This window comes from Heteronotia binoei, chromosome 9 (genome assembly GCF_032191835.1).
Source record: "Heteronotia binoei isolate CCM8104 ecotype False Entrance Well chromosome 9, APGP_CSIRO_Hbin_v1, whole genome shotgun sequence".
Classification (NCBI taxonomy): domain Eukaryota; kingdom Metazoa; phylum Chordata; class Lepidosauria; order Squamata; family Gekkonidae; genus Heteronotia; species Heteronotia binoei.
The window spans coordinates 119,462,559-119,482,584 of NC_083231.1; the positions used below are offsets into that span (position 1 = coordinate 119,462,559).

General features: G+C 50.4%; 1 protein-coding gene across 1 annotated transcript in view; it reads left to right on the plus strand.

The window, feature by feature from the left end:
• The window catches only part of ATRN (attractin), a 466,134-nt gene that overhangs the window by 168,272 nt on the left and 277,836 nt on the right, over positions 1-20,026 (plus strand). The window lies entirely within an intron of this gene.

Sequence of the window (20,026 nt, forward strand, 5' to 3'; positions counted from 1 at the left end):
AGCCAGTTTGGAGAGCCAGTTTGGTGTAGTGGTTAAGCCTGCGGACTCTTATCCGGGTTTGATTCCCCACTCCTCCGCTTGCAGCTTCTGGAATGGCCTTGGGTCAGCCATAGCTCTCCCAGAGGTTGTCCTTGAAAGGGCAGCTGCTGTAAGAGCTCTCTCAGCCCCACCCACCTCACAGGGTGTCTGTTGTGGGGGAGGGAGATAAAGGAGATTGAAAGCCGCTCTGAGTCTCTGATTCAGAGAGGAGGGTGGGGTATAAATCGGCAGTCTTCTTCTTGACTGAACGGCCCATAGGATAGAATGGAGGGATCAGGCCTCTGCCGCTGTGCGACTCTAGAGAAGGGGATTTGAACTTTAAACCCTTTCTCTGGTGTGGTGCTGCAGAGGGGCGGGCAAAGTTAGCTTTGCCTAGGACACGAAACGCTCTAAGTCCAGCCCTGGTGGAGAAGGTGCTGTTGTGTTGTTTTGAGAGCCAGTTTGGTGTAGTGCAGGAGTGGCCAACGGTAGCTCTCCAGATTTTTTTGCCTACAACTCCCATCAGCTTCAGCCAGCGTGGCCAATGGCTGGGGCTGATGGGAGTTGTAGGCAAAAAACATCTGGAGAGTTACCGTTGGCCACCCCTGGTGTAGTTAAGTGTGCAGACTCTTCTCTGGGAGAACTGGGTTTGATTCCTCCACTCGCACCTGCTGGCATGGCCTTGGATCAGCCATAGCTCTCACAGCGTTGTCCTTGAAAGGGCAGGTCCTGGGAGAGCTCTCTCAGCCCCACCCACCTCCCAGGGTGTCTGTTGTAAAGGAGATTTCAGAGTTAATGGTGGAGTATAAATCCAGTTTCTTCTGCATAGAGGGTGGAGAGAGTTGACAAAGAGAAATTCCTCCCCCTTCCCCCAGAAACCCAAAATCTTCTCGTTATCCCTGGGCCAAAAGAAGCCCGCCTAAAATCTGCTAGGGACAGGGCCTTCTCTGTTATGGCCCCTACATGGTGGAACCAGCTGCCGGAAGAGGTGAGGGCCCTGCGGGACCTTATTCAGTTCCGCAGGGCCTGTAAGACAACCCTCTTCCGGCTCTCTCTCTCTCTCTCTCGCTCTCTCTCTCTCGGCTTGGCTTCGCGAACGAAGATTTAAGAAGGGTGCAATAGTCCACGTTTGCTGCAGGCTAGCTTACACCTAACTGATATAGGAAATTAAATGTTGCTCTATCAGATCCTTGTTATGCATACTGCCGAAATGCTTAATGTTTTTAAGGTTTTAAATGTTTTTAATGTTTTAAATGTTTATATATTTAAATACCAATTTAATATTATGTTGACTTATCTGTTGTAAGCCGCCCTGAGCCACCTTGGTGGGAAGGGCGGGATATAAATCATTCATTCATTCATTCATTCATTCATTCATTCATTCATTCATTCATAACTAACTAACTAACTAACTAACTAACTAACTAACTAACTAACTAACTAGAACTTGATGCCCTCCAATGAAGCTGTTGAATAGTGCAACAGTTTTTATACTGTGAGCCGCCCTGAACCTGCTTCAGTGGGGAGGGTGGGATATAAATCCAATCCAATCCAATCAATAAAATGAAATACATTCAGGGTGGACAAAAGGAAATACCTTACACAAGAAGTGATTAAAATGCAGGTTTTGCCACTGGAGGATGTAGTGACAGCCACAGGCATGGAACAAAGTAGGAGTCCAGTCGCACCTTGAAGACCAACAAAGATTGATTCAGAACATGAGCTTTCGCGTGCATGCATCCATCTTCAGACGAGGGGATCGGGTACAGTGGGCTGAAACACATGTAGTTGGTGGGTTAAGAGTGTAAACTGATACAAAGTTAGGGTCAAATGGCGAAATAGTGTAATAAATCCCCTATGTTACCAGAATGGGTCAGCAGGATTCCACCCTGTAGCTCAGGGGTGTCAAACATGAAGTTTGGAGGCTGAATCAGGCCCCCGGAGGGCTCCTATCATGCCTCCGAGCAACTGGCTGTCATCTGTTTCCTTCTCCCTCTCTCTTGCTTCCTTCTGCCTCACAGCTTGGCAAGGCTTGCTCAATTGCACAGGAACTACAGAGCAAAGCCTCTGTTTCCTCCATTGGCTGAGGCTCCTCCCTTGGGGAGGAAGGGGGGAAGGAATAGCTTGCTTTGCCAGGCTCTCTCAATTGCACAGCAGAGCTACTGAGCCAAGTCTCTGTTTCCTCCATTGGCTGAAGCTCCTCCCTTGAGGAGGAAGGGAGAAGGAATAGCTTGCTTTGCCAGGCTCTCTCAATTGCACAGCAGAGCTACTGAGCCAAGTCTCTGTTTCCTCCATTGGCTGAGGCTCCTCCCTTGGGGAAGAAGGGGGGAGGAATAGCTTGCTTTTCCAGGCTCTCTCAGTTGCACAGCAGAGCTACTGAGCAAAGACTCTGTTTCCTCCATTGACTGAGGCTCCTCCCTTGGGGAGGAAGGGGGGAGGAATAGCTTGCTTTGTCAGTCTCTCTCAATTGCACAGCAGAGCTACTGAGCCAAGTCTCTGTTTCCTCCATTGGCTGAGGCTCCTCCTTTGGGGAGGAAGGGGGGAGGAATAGTTTGTTTTGCCAGGCTCTCTCAATTGCACAGCAGAGCTACTGAGCCAAGTCTCTGTTTCCTCCATTGGCTGAGGCTCCTCCAAGTCTCTGTTTCCTCCATTGGCTGAGGCTCCTCCCTTGGGGAGGAAGGGGGGAAGAATAGCTTGCTTTGTCAGTCTCTCTCAATTGCACAGCACGGCTACTGAGCCAAGTCTCTGTTTCCTCCATTGGCTGAGGCTCCTCCTTTGGGGAGGAAGGGGGGGAGGAATAGTTTTTTTGCCAGGCTCTCTCAATTGCACAGCAGAGCTACTGAGCCAAGTCTCTGTTTCCTCCATTGGCTGAGGCTCCTCCCTTGGGGAGGAATAGCTTGTTTTGCCAGGCTCTCTCAATTGCACAGCAGAGCTACTGAGCCAAGTCTTTGTTTCCTCCATTGGCTGAGGCTCCTCCCTTGGGGAGGAATAGCTTGCTTTGCCAGGCTCTCTCAATTGCACAGCAGAGCTTCTGAGCCAAGCCTCTCTTCCTTCTATTGGCTGAGGCTCCTCCCCCACCCGATCCCCTGGGGAAGGAAGGAAAGAGCCAGAGCTTCCTTTGTCCAGTTCCCTGGATCCCATGGGAGAAATACAAAAGAAAGCACCTTTAAGACCAACGAGTGCTCATGTTTTAAGCATGTTTTATGTTTTTTAAAAAATATATATATATTTGTGTTTGTCTGTGTCCTTTATAAAATTTATATCTCTGCTACCTGATCTGAAATAGGTACATACTCGGCCCAGCCAGACACGGTCCGGGCCAGCAAGGTCTCATTTTACGTCAGATCCGGCACTCAGAACAGATGCGTTCGACGCCCTTCTGTAGCTGCTTGGAGCAGGGCGCTGGTGTTGGATTGTAAAACTCCTCTGACGGTTGAGCCTAGCTGCTGCATACCTGTCCATCTTTCTCTCTTAGCGACAAACACGTGGAGCATTTTGCAGACGGAAGGCGCGTTAGTGCAAGGAGGGTACGGCCACAGCAGCGTGTACGATCCGAGCACCAGGTCCGTCTACACCCACGGCGGCTACAAGGCGTTCACTGCCAACAAGTACAGGCTGACGGACGACTTGTACAAGTTTGAAATCAACAGCCACACCTGGTAGGTGTATATCGAGAGAACTGTGGCGCGAGAGAGTTTGCTTCGTTTTTTTAATTCAGAGTTTGCAGCAGGGGTGGGGAACCGCAGTCCCGAGGGCCATATTCGGCCCTCGAGGTTACTTGGTGTGGCCCGCGGGGATTGCTGGACTGAACCGAACCATGTGGGAGCCTCCCTGGGGACTGGCTGGCCAGCGAGGATCGTGGGGCCCAGCCGCGCTGTGCAGCAGCCTCCCCAGGGCCAGGCAGGGATCACAGGACCCAGATGTACTGTGCGGCAGCCTCCCTGGGGCCTGGCTGGCCGGCCAGAATTGCTGCAGGGCCTGGAAAAGTTACTGTCACAGTTCAGTTTGCACTTGATTATCCCAGAAGGTGTGGCCTAATATGCTAATATTAGGGGATGTGGTCTAATATGCTACTGAGTTATGCTGGGTTTTTTCTACAAAAAAAGCCCTGGACCTATGTATTTGCCTAGGGCAGTGGGCCGTGTGTGTGTGTGCCAGATTAGGCCCTTCCCACATGACTTCAAATAGAAAAATAATTCTTTGCATTAATTTTGCTGGCCTGAATCGTTCTCCCTCGGCGGAGCACTGTTTTTTAAGTTGATAATTTCTTATGGCCCACAAATGATGTTATAAATATCCATATGGCCCTTGGCAGAAAAAGGGTTCCTCAGCCCTGGTTTGCAGCCTGAAGCGGTGATCAACCGAAGCACAGTAGCGCTTGAATTGGGAGGGCGAGTCTGCTATGACCTGAAATTAAATTGGAAGATAAAATTGGAAACGTCTCGGCGGGAGAGCGTGGCTACGAGCGTTGTGGCTATGGACTTTGGAACCTTTTTCTCCATTGCGGTAGGGGGCTTGGAAGAGTCTGCCCGCCAGATAGAAATGCTTTGGGACGTGTGGGCCACACTGAGAATTAGATGTCACTTGGTGCTGTGATGTAGCCCCGTGGTGCAGAGTGGCAGAGCTGCAGTACTGCAGTCGGAGCCCTCTGCTCATGACCTGAGTTCGATCCTGGCGGAAGCTGGGTTCAGGTAGCTGACTCAAGGTTGACTCAGCCTTCCATCCTTCCGAGGTCGGTCAAATGAGTCCCCAGCTTGCTGGGGGGAAAGTGTAGATGACTGGGGAAGGCAATGGCAAACCACCCCGTAAAAAGTCTGCCGTGAAAACGTCATGATACAACATCACCCCAGAGTCGGAAGCGACTGGTGCTTGCAGAGGGGACTACCTTGACCTTATTTGACGCTATGAGCCCCTCTCCGTGACTGGCTAAGAAGGGCTGGGGCAGGGATAGGGAACGCTGGCTCTCCAGATGCTTTTTTGCCTACAACTCCCATCAGCCCCAGCCATCCGCCACGCTGGCTGGGGCTGATGGGAGTTGTAGGCAAGAAAACATCTGGAGTGCCAACATTCCCTACCCCTATGAAGCTGCCTTATACTGAATCAGACCCTCGGTCCATCAAAGTCAGTATAGTCTTCTCAGACTGGCAGCGGCTCTCCAGGGTCTCAAGCTGAGGTTTTTCACGCCTATTTTCCTGGACCCTTTTGAGTTGGAGATGCCGGGGATTGAACCTGGGACCTTCTGCTTACCAAGCAGATGCTCTACCACTGAGCCACCGTCCCTCCGCCGTCCCTCCCCCGTCCTTCCCTTATCCCTGGCCACTGGGGGAAACTTGAATTAACTGGCATTTTTAATACATCGGTACGTGTGTTAGGATAGCGAAAATGAACATTTGCTAAGATGTGTTCTTAACCATTTGACTATCGTCTTGTACAAAAGCAGGTTCTAAAGTCTACAGGGCTGATGGATTTAAATTTGTAACAGAAGGGTGATGAATGCCTTTTTAAAAAAAATCAGAGAAGCGTTTATCCTCGCCATCACTATATCTAATTCTCATCGTGGCCAAGTCTGTGGATATATAAATTCAGAGATGGGAGTTATGGATGAACAAGACAGATCTTAGGGGATGGTAGCAAGTTTCCCTCCAAGCTGCAGAGCAGGGCTGGCCAACGGTAGCTCTCCAGATGTTTTTTGCCTACAACTCCCATCAGCCCCAGCCATTGGCCATGCTGGCTGGGGCGGATGGGAGTTGTAGGCAAAAAAAACATCTGGAGAGCTACCGTCGGCCACCCCTGCTGCAGAGTGTTCGGAGCAAAAATTCTACTGTGGGAGCTGCTGGCATTAAAGTTGTGAGCGACTACATAAATTATTGTGCTCTGGGGCCGTTTTTCCTGAGCTAAGACAAAAATGTGTGGACTGGAGGCTAAAAATCTGTCAGCTGGCTCACGCTCACTCAGCGTAGAGGGAACACTGGATGGTAGTATTTGAAACCCGTTCCTTTTTTTCTTTTCTTTTCCCTTTTCAATTTTCCACAGGACGATTCTAAAAGACAGCAAGTTCTCCCGCTACTTGCATTCCGCCGTGATTATCAGCGGGACCATGCTGGCGTTCGGAGGGAACACCCACAACGACACGTCTATGAGCCACGGCGCCAAATGCTTTTCTTCCGATTTTATGGCATACGACATAGGTGAGCACTTTTGAGATGCAGAATCAAACCTGGGCTGCAAACACGAGGGTTAGTTCTAGCTAGGGACTCGACTAACTTCCAGATGCTTTAGAGCAGGAACTCTATTAATGCTTCAGAGGGCGTTCCTCAGTTCATCCCTTCCCACTTTTTGCTCTTAAGAACGTAAGAAGAGCCCTGCTGGATCAGACCAGTGAAGGTCCATCTAGCCCAGCATCCTCTCTCACCCTGTGGCCAACCAGTTCCTCTGGAGGGCCAACAACAGGGCAGGGAGGCTGAGGCCTTACCCTGAGAAGAACATCAGAAGAGCCCTGCTGGATCAGACCACTGAAGGTCCATCTAGCCCAGCATCCTCTCTCACCCTGTGGCCAACCAGTTCCTCTGGAGGGCCAACAACAGGGCAGGGAGGCTGAGGCCTTACCCTGAGAAGAACATCAGAAGAGCCCTGCTGGATCAGACCACTGAAGGTCCATCTAGCCCAGCATCCTCTCTCACCCTGTGGCCAACCAGTTCCTCTGGAGGGCCAACAACAGGGCAGGGAGGCTGAGGCCTTTCCCTGAGAAGAGCATCAGAAGAGCCCTGCTGGATCAGACCAGTGAAGGTCCATCTAGCCCAGCATCCTCTCTCACCCTGTGGCCAACCAGTTCCTCTGGAGGGCCAACAACAGGGCAGGGAGGCTGAGGCCTTACCCTGAGAAGAACATCAGAAGAGCCCTGCTGGATCAGACCAGTGAAGGTCCATCTAGCCCAGCATCCTCTCTCACCCTGTGGCCAACCAGTTCCTCTGGAGGGCCAACAACAGGGCAGGGAGGCTGAGGCCTTCCCCTGAGAAGAACATCAGAAGAGCCCTGCTGGATCAGACCAGTGAAGGTCCATCTAGCCCAGCATCCTCTCTCACCCTGTGGCCAACCAGTTCCTCTGGAGGGCCAACAACAGGGCAGGGAGGCTGAGGCCTTACCCTGAGAAGAACATCAGAAGAGCCCTGCTGGATCAGACCAGTGAAGGTCCATCTAGCCCAGCATCCCCTCTCACCCTGTGGCCAACCAGTTCCTCTGGAGGGCCAACAACAGGGCAGGGAGGCTGAGGCCTTACCCTGAGAAGAACATCAGAAGAGCCCTGCTGGATCAGACCAGTGAAGGTCCATCTAGCCCAGCATCCTCTCTCACCCTGTGGCCAACCAGTTCTTCTGGAGGGCCAACAACAAGGCATAGAGGCTGAGGCCTTACCCCGAGAAGAACCTCAGAAGAGCCCTGCTGGATCAGACCAGTGAGGGTCCATCTAGTTCAGCCAACCAGGGGCCAACCAGTTCCTCTGGAGGGCCAACAACAGGGCAGAGAGGTTGAGTCCTTCCCCTGATAAGAACATCAGAAAAGCCCTGCTGGATCGGACCAGTTAGGGTCCATCTAGTCCAGCCTCCTGTCTCACACAGTGGCCAACCAGTTCCTCTGGAGGGCCAATAACAGGGCAGAGAGGATGAGGCCTTCCCCAGAGAAGAACATCAGAAGAGCGCTGCTGGATCAGACCAGTGGTCCATCTAGTCCAGCATCCCTTCTCACACAGGGGCCAGCCTGTTCCTCTGGAGAACCAACAACAGGGCAGGGAGACCGAGGCCTTCATAAGAACATCAGGAGAGCCCTGCTGGATCAGTGAAATGGTCCGTCTAGTCCAGCCTCCTGTCTCATACAGTGGCCAGTCAGTTCCTCTGGAGGGACAACTGGGCACAGAGGCCGAGGCCTTCCCCTGATGTTGCCTCCTGGCTCTGGGATTCAGAGGTTGACTGCCTCTGAATGTGGAGGTTCCCCTCAGCCACCATGGCTAGTAGCCACTGATAGACCTTTCCTCAGCGAATCTGTCCATGCGCCAGTCTGGAGAGGCGGAGCTCTCTTTGCCATGTCGTGCGTCAACAATGAAAAAACAGGGATGGGGGAAAAAGACTAAGCAATGGGAACAATGTGCTAAATTGCACAAAACGCATGAAAAACACACAAAACGCTAGCGATACGTATGGCAAGAGTCAAAATGTAACACGCACACTGTTACCAATAAAGACAATGATCCAAAAATGCATAAACCAAATCACCAAGTTCCAATACAATTCCAGGCTTCCAAGGAATATGTAAAGAACATTCAGCACTCGTAAGAACATAAGAGAAACCATGTCGGATCAGGCCAATGGCCCATCCAGTCCAACACTCTGTGTCACATAAGAACATAAGAGAAACCATGTCGGATCAGGCCAGTGGCCCCTCCAGTCCAACACTCTGTGTCACATAAGAACATAAGAGAAGCCATGTTGGATCAGGCCAATGGCCCATCCAGTCCAACACTCTGTGTCACAAAGGAACATAAGAGAAGCCATGTTGGATCAGGCCAATGGCCCATCCAGTCCAACACTCTGTGTCACATAAGAACATAAGAGAAGCCATGTTGGATCAGGCCAGTGGCCCATCCAGTCAAACACTCTGTGTCACATAAGAACATAAGAGAAACCATGTCGGATCAGGCCAATGGCCCATCCAGTCCAACACTCTGTGAAACATAAGAACATAAGAGAAACCATGTTGGATCAGGCCAATGGCCCGTCCAGTCCAACACTCTGTGTCACATAAGAACATAAGAGAAACCATGTCGGATCAGGCCAATGGCCCGTCCAGTCCAACACTCTGTGACACATAAGAACATAAGACAAGCCATGTTGGATCAGGCCAATGGCCCATCCAGTCCAACACTCTGTGAAACATAAGAACATAAGAGAAACCATGTTGGATCAGGCCAATGGCCCATCCAGTCCAACACTCTGTGTCACATAAGAACATAAGAGAAGCCATGTTGGATCAGGCCAATGGCCCATCCAGTCCCAACACTCTGTGTCACATAAGAACATAAGAGAAACCATGTCGGATCAGGCCAGTGGCCCATCCAGTCCAACACTCTGTGTCGCATAAGAACATAAGAGAAACCATGTTGGATCAGGCCAGTGGCCCATCCAGTCCAACACTCTGTGTCGCATAAGAACATAAGAGAAGCCATGTTGGATCAGGCCAATGTCCCATCCAGTCCAACACTCTGTGTCACATAAGAACATAAGAGAAACCATGTTGGATCAGGCCAGTGGCCCATCCAGTCCAACACTCTGTGTCACATAAGAACATAAGAGAAGCCATGTTGGATCAGGCCAATGGCCCATCCAGTCCAACACTCTGTGAAACATAAGAACATAAGAGAAACCATGTTGGATCAGGCCAATGGCCCATCCAGTCCAACACTCTGTGAAACATAAGAACATAAGAGAAACCATGTTGGATCAGGCCAATGGCCCGTCCAGTCCAACACTCTGTGTCACATAAGAACATAAGAGAAACCATGTCGGATCAGGCCAATGGCCCGTCCAGTCCAACACTCTGTGACACATAAGAACATAAGACAAGCCATGTTGGATCAGGCCAATGGCCCATCCAGTCCAACACTCTGTGAAACATAAGAACATAAGAGAAACCATGTTGGATCAGGCCAATGGCCCATCCAGTCCAACACTCTGTGTCACATAAGAGAAGCCATGTTGGATCAGGCCAATGGCCCATCCAGTCCAACACTCTGTGTCACATAAGAACATAAGAGAAACCATGTCGGATCAGGCCAGTGGCCCATCCAGTCCAACACTCTGTGTCACATAAGAACATAAGAGAAACCATGTTGGATCAGGCCAATGGCCCATCCAGTCCAACACTCTGTGTCACATAAGAACATAAGAGAAACCATGTCGGATCAGGCCAATGGCCCGTCCAGTCCAACACTCTGTGACACATAAGAACATAAGAGAAGCCATGTTGGATCACGCCAATGGCCCATCCAGTTCAACACTCTGTGTCACACAGTCGCCAAAATTCCAGGTGCCATCAGGAGGTCCACCAGTGGGGCCAGGACACTGGAAGCCCTCCCACTGTGCCTCCCCCCAGCACCAAGAATACAGAGCATCACTGCCCCAGACAGAGTGAGAGTAGTATGAATATAAATTCTCCAAATGTGCACTCAAGAGTAGTATGAATATAAATTTTCCAAATGTGCATAAAGTAGCTTCTGAATGGAATTTCAGTCATTATACTTCCCTTTTCGATAGATGTCTTTATCAAGAGATGCACATATAAACAACTTAAGCCTTTGCACTGAGGTTCTCAACACTATGCGTCAAGTTCGGAATATATTTATTTTAATGCTTTTTATCTCTGGAGCCTCACAGCCTCTGTAACAGAACTCTTGAGTGTTGAATAGGCTTTATATATTCCTTGGAAGTCTGGAATTGTATTGGAACTTGGTGTTTTGGCATATGTATTTTTGACTGTTGTTTTTAGAAGAAGAAGATAGTGGATTTATATCCCGCCCTCCACTCCGAAGAGTCTCAGAGCAGCTCACAATCTCCTTTCCCTTCCTCCCCCACAACAGACACCCTGTGAGGTAGATGAAGATATTGGATTTATATCCCGCCCTCCACTCCGAAGAGTCTCAGGGCGGCTCACAATCTCCTTTCCCTTCCTCCCCCACAACAGACACCCTGTGAGGTAGATGAAGATATTGGATTTATATCCCACCCTCCACTTCGAAGAGTCTCAGACCGGCTCACAATCTCCTTTCCCTTCCTCCCCCACAACAGACACCCTGTGAGGTAGATGAAAATATTGGATTTATATCCCACCCTCCACTTCGAAGAGTCTCAGACCGGCTCACAATCTCCTTGCCCTTCCTCCCCCACAACAGACACCCTGTGAGGTAGATGAAGATATTGGATTTATATCCCGCCCTCCACTCCGAAGGGTCTCAGAGCGGCTCACGATCTCCTTTCCCTTCCTCCCCCACAACAGACACCCTGTGAGGTGGGTGGGGCTGAGAGGGCTCTCACAGCAGCTGCCCTTTCAAGGACAACCTCTGCCAGGGCTAAGGCTGACCCAAGGCCATGCCAGCAGCTGCAAGTGGAGGAGTGGGGAATCAAACCCGGTTCTCCCAGATAAGAGTCCGCCCACTGAACCACTACACCAAACGGGCTCTCCTGGCTTTTATTGGCAACAATGCGCGCGTTGCAACATTTTGACTTTTCTGCCGTATGCATTACTAGCGTTTTGTGTATTTTTCATGCCGTGCTTCAAAGCTGCTCGTGGGAACCGTTGATAAATGTATCTGAACAGGGGCCGTTTTGTCGAAAAATAGGTAGTGGAGCTCATCCAGGGATTGTTATACAGCTGCACCTACTATTCAAGGTAGGTAGAAGGAGGGGGAACTATCAGCAACGTTCAGGAGCTGTGCTCCTGTGAGCTCCTGCTGAATTCAAGACCTCTATCTGAAGAAGCGTGTGTATACACAGAAGCTTATACCTTGAATAAAACTTTGTCGGTCTTAAAGGTGTCCCTCGACTCGAACTTTGGTCCGATCATAAAACCGTTAGATCTCGTTTGGCCAGAAGAGGGCAGCATTACACAAACCAACGTTCGCAAGTGTTTTCGGCTTTAGGACGAGGAGTGGTTTGTACACACAAGGAATAAAATCAATATCTTATTTCCCTCAGTCCCTTGCTTCGTGGAAACCTTGCCTTAATTCCCGGCCTCCTTGAACGATTCATTTTGCCCAAAAGCCCTAGCGCAGCATAAGAACATAAGAGAAGCCATGTTAGATCAGGCCAGTGGCCCATCCAGTCCAGCACTCTGTGTCACATAGTGGCAAAATTTTTATATATATACACACACACACGCACACACACACACACTGTGGCTAATAGCCACTGATGGACCTCTGCTCCATATTTTTATCTAAACCCCTCTTGAAAGTGGCTATGCTTGTGGCCGTCACCACCTCCTGTGGCAGTGAATTCCACATGTTAAATCACCCTTTGGGTGAAGAAGTACTTCCTTTTATCCGTTTTAACCTGTCTGCTCAGCAATTTCATCGAATGCCCACGAGTTCTTGTATTGTGAGAAAGGGAGAGAAGTACTTCTTTCTCTACTTTCTCCATCCCATGCATCAACTTGTAAACCTCTATCATGTCACCCCGCAGTCGACGTTTCTCCAAGCTAAAGAGTCCCAAGCGTTTCAACCTTTCTTCATAGGGAAAGTGCTCCAGCCCTTTAATCATTCTAGTTGCCCTTTTCTGGACTTTCTCCAATGCTATAATATCCTTTTTGAGGTGCGGCGACCAGAACTGCACACGGTACTCCAAATGAGACCGCACCATCGATTTATACAGGGGCATTATGATACTGGCTGATTTGTTTTCAATTCCCTTCCTAATAATTCCCAGCATGGCGTTGGCCTTTTTTATTGCAATTGCACACTGTCTTGACATTTTCAGTGAGTTATCTACCACGATCCCAAGATCTCTTTCTTGGTCAGTCTCTGTCACACCCCATCAACTTGTATTTGTAGCTGGGATTCTTGGCCCCAATGTGCATTACTTTGCACTTGGCCACATTGAACCTCATCTGCCACGTTGACGCCCACTCACCCAGCCTCAACAGATCCCTTTGGGGTGCCTCACAATCCTCTCTGGTTCTCACCACCCTGAACAATTTAGTGTCATCCGCAAACTTGGCCATTTCACTGCTCACTCCCAACTCAGCGATCGCTCTTGTTATTCTTTTTTCTGCCAGAGAACTTCAGTGCCTTGTCTTTCTGGACTAATGCATGCTTTCAAAACCGCTAAGCATCTCTCGAAAGCGATCAGAGGCCCTTCATGGTAATGCCGTTGTTAACTTCGTCGCCCTCTCCTATTATGATGCATGTTGAAATGCCGAAGCTGCCTTCCTGAAAACGGGTTTACATTGTATTAAAAAAACCCTTTCTCTCCATGGTGCATAGTAATGTATTTTCGTGGATCCCTGAGTTGTAAATCTAAAGTTGGCTTAATTCAAAGGTCAGGAAGGAAATAATTCTTAACAATTTCAGACCCATTAGCTTCTCCCCCTCTCTTAGACTTGATTTCCGGCTAAAGAGGGAGTAGGGAGAGTAGACAATAAAACGTTCTGAGTATTCCTGCTAATCTAGAAAAACATGTTTCTCGGCGGCCTCCCGTAACCCTCAGCTTGCTGGATTAACCAAGGAAAAAAAAAAAAGACCCTCACTTTGGTGACTCATTGAGCCCCGTGGCGCAGAGTGTTAAAGCTGCAGTACTGCAGTCCTAAGCTCTGCTCGTGACCTGAGTTCGATCCCCCGGCGGAAGCTGGGTTTTCAGGTAGGAGGCTCGAGGTTGACTCGGCCTTCCATCCTTCTGAGGTCGGTAAAAGGAGTCCCCAGCTTGCTGTGGGGGAAGTGTTGATGACTGGGGAAGGCAAGGGCAAACCACCCCGTCAAAAGTCTGCCGTGAAAACGTTGTGAGAGCAACGTCACCCTAGAGTTGGAAACGACTGGTGCTTGCACAGGGGACCTTTCCTTTTAAAAGAGCCTGTGGCGCAGTGTTAAAGCTACAGTACAGCAGTCCTAAGCTCTGCTCACAACCTGAGTTCGATCCTCGATGGAAGCTGGGTTTTCAGGTAGCCGGCTTGAGGTTGACTCAGCCTTCTATCCTTCGGAAGTCGGTCAAAGGAGTACCCAGCTTGTTGGGGGAGGGGGGAAGTGTAGATGACTGGGGAAGGCAATGGCAAACCACCCCACTGTAAAAAGTCTGCTATGAAAATGTTGGGAAAGCAATGTCACCCCAGAGTCTGAAACAACTTGTGCTTGCATAGGGGACTTTTCCCATTCCTTGATGACTCCTGGCGCTGTTCCCCATAGATCTTCTTGCAAAAATTGGAAGGGCGCGTTCGTCCAGTGAGCAATTCAGCAAGAAATGTAGGAGATTGTAAGCCGCTCTGAGTCTCTGATTCAGAGAGAAGGGCAGAGTATAAATCTAGGTTGTCTTCATCTTCTTCTATTTGGAGACTGTGCTGATTTGCAGCTGCCTCGAGAGCCAGTTTGGTGCAGTGGTTAAGTGTGCAGACTCTTATCTGGGAGAACCGTGTTTGATTCCCCACTCCTCCACTTGCAGCTGCTGGAATGGCCTTGGTTAGCCATAGCTATTGCAGGAGTTGTCCTTGAAAGGGCAGCTGCTGTGAGAGTTCTCTCAGCCCCACCCACCTCACAGGGTGTCTGTAGTGGGGGGAGAAGATGTAGGAGATTGTAAGCCACTCTGAGTCTGATTCAGAGAGAAGGGCGGGGTATAATACTGCAGTCTTCTTCTTTTGGTGCATGGAAGGACGTTTTGGGTGGAAGGAATCGTCTTTGCCGAAGGAAGGAATCGGCTGAAGACAAGGAGGATGCAGAGGTATTAAATTAAGGGCCGGCGTCTTCCATGAAGTGGGCTACAGAGTAGCTGGGCAATAGAGGGGCTCCGGATTGTTTTGGGGATGTATCTTTTGGGAGAGCAGAGGGGGCTGTGGTGGTCTGTTATTTGCATGAGTCACTGGCATAAACTTTGCCCTTTCTGACCCACTCTTCCACGGCCTTCTCCGGCACCGGCTGGTATGAACCTTGCAGGGGCCAAGAGACTGTTTTGCTCTCAGATTGACATGTAACTGTGAATGGCGTGTTTTGCCTGTCCCGAGAAGGGAAGTTAAGAGAAAAGGACAAAAGACGAGCCACCACTGGAAACACTTAAAAGTGTTCTTGGGTCAGAGGGGTTATGTCCTCCCCAATTGGACCCTGGCCCTGTTATCCCTTAGAAATGAGCTTGGCTGCTGCAATTGACGATCAGACCGTCAAGTTTCCTTTGTTCCTTGGTCCTTTCTCTGATCCCCAGTGCCAGTTTGGTGTGGTGGTTGAGTGCGCAGACTCTTATCTGGGAAAACCGGATTTGATTCCCCACTCCTCCACTTGCACCTGCTGGAACGGCCTTGGGTCAGCCATAGCTCTCGCAGAGCTGTCCTTGAAAGCGCAGTTTGTGTCAGAGCTCTCTCAGCCCACCTATCTCACAGGGTGTCTGTTGTGGGGGAAGGAAGGTAAAGGAGATAGTGACTGCTCTGAAACTCTGAGATTCAGCGTATAGGGCAGGATATAAATCCGATATCATCATCATCATCATCATCATCCAGGACAGAGAGGGGTGTTTACCCCAGGCGCCACTGAAGGGGGGGTGCTAAATTGAGTATGGAGCCCATTCTATTCATTTTTTAATTTTGCCCCCCTCAAAAAACACGTAGATTCGGTCCTGTCTTCTTCTTCTCCTCTCCTCCTGCTCCCTCCTCCTCCTCCTCCCCTCCTTCTTCTCCTCCTCCCCCTCCCCCTCACGCTCCTCCTTCTCCTTCTCCCCTCCTTCTCCTCCTCCTTCTCCTCCTCCTTCTCCTCCTCCTTCCCCTCCTCCTCCTTCTCTTCCTCCCCTTCCTTCTCTTTCTCCTTCTCCCCTTCTTCCTCCTCCCCTCCTCCTCCTTCTCTTCCCCCTCCTTCTCCTCCTCCCCTCCTTCTTCTCCTCCTCCGCCTCATACTCCTCCTTCTCCTTTTCCTCCTCCTCCTTCTCCTCCCAACCTTCTCCTCCCCCTCCTTCTCCCCCTCCTCCTTCTCTTCCTCTTCTTCCTTCTCCTCCTCCTCCCAACCTTCTCCTCCTCCTTCTCCCCCTCCTCCTCCTTCTCTCCCTCCTCCTCCTTCTCCCCCTCCTCCTTTTCTTCCTCCCCTTCCTTCTCCTCCCCTCCTCCTCCTTCTTCTCTTCCTCCTCCTTCTCCTCCTCCTCCTCTTCCTTCTTCTCCTCCTCTTTCTCCCCCTCCTCCTTCTCTTCCTCCTCCTCTTCTTCCTTCTCCTTCTCCTCCTCTTCTTCCTTCTCCCCCTCCTTCTTCTCTTCCTCCTCCTTCTCCCCCTCCTCCTCCCCCTCCTCCTCCTCCTCCCCCTCCTTCTCCTCTTTCTCTTCCTTCTCCCCCCTCCTCCTCCTTTTCTTCCTCCTCCTTCTCCTCTTTCCTCCTCTTTCTCTTCTTCCACTATTGCATTGCAATACACTAAAATGGAACAGCAGATACTAAAATGGGACATCAAGTAGGTGTGCTCACTAAGAATTGCAAGAAGAGAGAATCCCATAAACATTTCCCTTCTCTGCCCTCTTTCCAAATATTCGGCGAATTGACTGCTTTGTTTCTCTGACTCAGTTCGGACGTTGTGCCAGGCTGGGGTTGAAGAATCAAGGAAAGTTCGCTGGCCGAGTTTTAGATCTGTTTAGCCAGCGAGCCGGAACCGATGGCCTGAAGTGGGTCTGTAAATGTTGTTCCCTGTTAATTGCAGTCTCCTGTGATCCTGGAACTGGTTCAGGCTGCTTGCAGCCTATGGAGACAGGAATGTGTGTTGCGGCAGCTCCCACAGGTCTCCAGCACAACCAATAGAACAAATTCAGCAAAACCCAAAGTAGCTCTAAACCAGAATCCAGCCTCACGGGTTCGGAGGGCTTAACCTGTGGTTTTGGATTTCTGTGCCGCGGCTAGGACCAACGGTTTGGTGTGATTCTGAACTGGATCTTCTTCTGAAGTTTGGAACCCGGAATCCATTTCCCACTGCTTCTGCAGTCCTTAAACGTTCTGGAACAGTTGGATTCCCTCCCCCTCCCCTTTTCTCTCTCTCGGCTTGACTTCGCGAACGAAGATTTAAGAAAGGTGCAGTAGTCCACGTCTGCTGCAGGCTCGCTGGTGGCTGACAAGACCAACGCGGGACAGGCAGGTCCGGCCACAGTGGGTGGATACCCTTCAGGCCTGCGCAGAGGAATTTTTAGGTGCGGTGCAGTGTGCGCAGTACTGGCTCCACCCTTTCACCATGGGGTCATCTGCCATGGCCCAGTAAGCTGGGACGCCGGCAGCGAGTCCTCCAGGTGGTAGATGTTACATTAAAGAGCTCTGTCTGCCCGGGCTTGATGTTAGAGTTTTCCTTCTCTTGGCTGGCGAGGTTGGTGAGCCCAGCCTGCCCATCCGGTTATACCGCCGGACATACGGTCGCACCATGACGTGGCAAACTCTGTGAAAACGGGGGGGGGGGGGGGGACCAGCGGGAAGGTGTTGCCACGGATGCAGTAATGTAGGAGAGGCCATTGCAGTGACCATCTGCCAGGCATAGCCAGACAGTGACCACGCAGCGTTCACTACACCGGGAAAGGAGAGGCGATGTATTGTGTGTGCACTTTCCCTGGGGGGGCAGGACACCCGGAGGGAGCCCACCCCCCTTTTCTAGGTCCTTGTTTTAACCCCCGTGAGGATAGTTTTGGAGAGTAACTACGTTGCTCTGCAGAAGAACAAGTAGATTTGAGTCCACTAGCGCCTTAAGAGACTGGCAAGGCATGGTCAGACCACTCACCGGTAACATGCATCCTTAACGCACCTAACTAAACCACCTCAGAAAGGAGATGGTCGCTAAGGACTTCAATTTTAAGACACGAGGTCAGGCGACAACTATCCAAAAACATTCATTTGTATTTCAAAGAAAACTTACCAGAAGAAACATCTCCTTCGACTCGGTGAGAAGCTTTTAAAGCGACCCTCTGAGGTCAACTCATCTCAACAACGGCGCATCTGAAAAAACAACAAAAAGAAACAATTAATTTGTTACAAAATTCCATAAAAAACTAGCGCACAAAAAACCAGGAAACAAGCAAACGTATCAGAGACTACTGGCAGAAAGCAAAGTGTTAGAAATGTCGGAGAATGAAACAATCCAGAAAAATTTAATTTGCACAAAACAGAAATACTGTGTTAGAACAAACCAATCACTTCGCCTTCTGACTTGGAGAGCGAAAGAGCAAAAAAAAGACCAGATATCTTCACTCCTTGAAAGACGTTACAGGGAAAATCTACACTTCCACAAATTCGATCATCAAAGGTTTTGCTAAACATTATTCCGAATTATACTCCTCTAAATCTCCTGACATACAGAATATTAACACATTCTTACAACATCATAATTTGGTTAACAAAATATCAGTAGAACACCGACAATTTATGGACCTTAAGAGACTGGCAGGGGTTGTTTTGTAGAAAAATAGGTGGTGGAGCTCATTAGCATAACTCATTAACATATATCACCCCACCCCACCCCTGCCGAAAGCAACCCGATGCAAGAAAGGAGAGCCCCGGGCGAGCGAGGCCTGCTTGGGCTGGCTAGAGATCCAGCCAGCCCAAGCAGGCCTCGCTCGCCTGGGGCTCTCCTGGGCCACCCCCCCCCCCGTCAAAAGGCCAGCAAGCCACCTGCCGCCCAAAATCAGGTAAGAAGTGGAGAATGGGTGGGGTGGACTTCTCCAGGGGTTAATGAGGGCTGCTGGGGTCGTGGCAAAGCCCCTGGTGGCTGGCTGGCTGCCCGCTCTCCTAATCCAGGGATTGTTATGCAGCTGCACCTCCTGTTCAATGGACAAGCTAGGTGGGGAGAGGAGGAGGAACCCTCAGAAAGGTTCAGGAGCTGCGCTCCTGTGAGCTCCTGCTGAATCGGAGGCCTGGAGACTGTTTAGATTTTGGGGTTTACTGATGAAGGGAGCTTTGACTCTTGAAAGCTTAAACCTCAACAATCTTGTCGGTCTTACTGGACTGGCATCTAGTTTTTAACCCCGCATCCCATAAAGACGCCTAGAAAGGATTGAAGTCAGGCGGGGTATTCTTCTCTCCCCTGCTGAGTCATTAGCCCCAAGGAGTCCCATTTAGGATTGTCTTCCTAGGGGGCTGGTTTTGGCGATCTGAAATCGCTTTACGTTTTGTTCAGCTCCTTCATAGCAGTGGGGCAGAGGTTGCCTGTGAATCCACGAAAGCCGATGTCAGACAGTGTCGTTATATGTTAGGTTAACAGGAGAAGGAAGGAGAAACCATCTTCTGTTTTAGATAGCACAGGGGTGGCAGGCAGTAGCTCTCCAGATGTTTTTTTGCCTACAACTCCCATCAGCCCCAGCCATCGGTCACGCTGGCTGGGGTTAATGGGAGTTGTAGGCAAAAAAAAAAAAAAAACATCCGGAGAGCTACCGTCGGCCAGCCCTGAGATAGAAGAAGAAGAAGATGATGATGATATTGGATCTATATCCAGCCCTCCACTCTGAAGAGTCTCAGAGCAGCTCACAATCTCCTTTACCTTCCTCCCCCACAACAGACACCTTGTGAGGTAGATGACGATATTGGATTTATATCCCGCCCTCCACTCCGAAGAGTCTCAGAGCGGCTCACCATCTCCTTTCCCTTCCTCCCCCACAACAGACACCCTGTGAGGTAGATGAAGATATTGGATTTATATCCCGCCCACCACTCCGAAGAGTCTCAGAGCGGCTCACAATCTCCTTTCCCTTCCTCCCCCACAACAGACACCCAGTGAGGTGGGTGGGGCTGAGAGGGCTCTCACAGCAGCTGCCCTTTCAAGGACAACCTCTGCCAGAGCTCTGGCTGACCCAAGGCCATTCTAGCAGGTGCAAGTGGAGGAGTGGGGAATCCAACCCAGTTCTCCCAGATAAGAGAGCTATGGCTGACCCAAGGCCATTCCAGCAGGTGCAAGTGGAGGAGTGGGGAATCAAACCCGGTTCTCCCAGATAAGAGAGCTCTGGCTGACCCAAGGCCATTCCAGCAGGTGCAAGTGGAGGAGTGGGGAATCCAACCCTGTTCTCCCAGATAAGAGAGCTATGGCTGACCCAAGGCCATTCCAGCAGGTGCAAGTGGAGGAGTGGGGAATCAAACCCGGTTCTCCCAGATAAGAGAGCTCTGGCTGACCCAAGGCCATTCCAGCAGCTGCAAGTGGAGGAGTGGGGAATCAAACCCGGTTCTCCCAGATAAGAGAGCTCTGGCTGACCCAAGGCCATTCCAGCAGGTGCAAGTGGAGGAGTGGGGAATCCAACCCTGTTCTCCCAGATAAGAGAGCTATGGCTGACCCAAGGCCATTCCA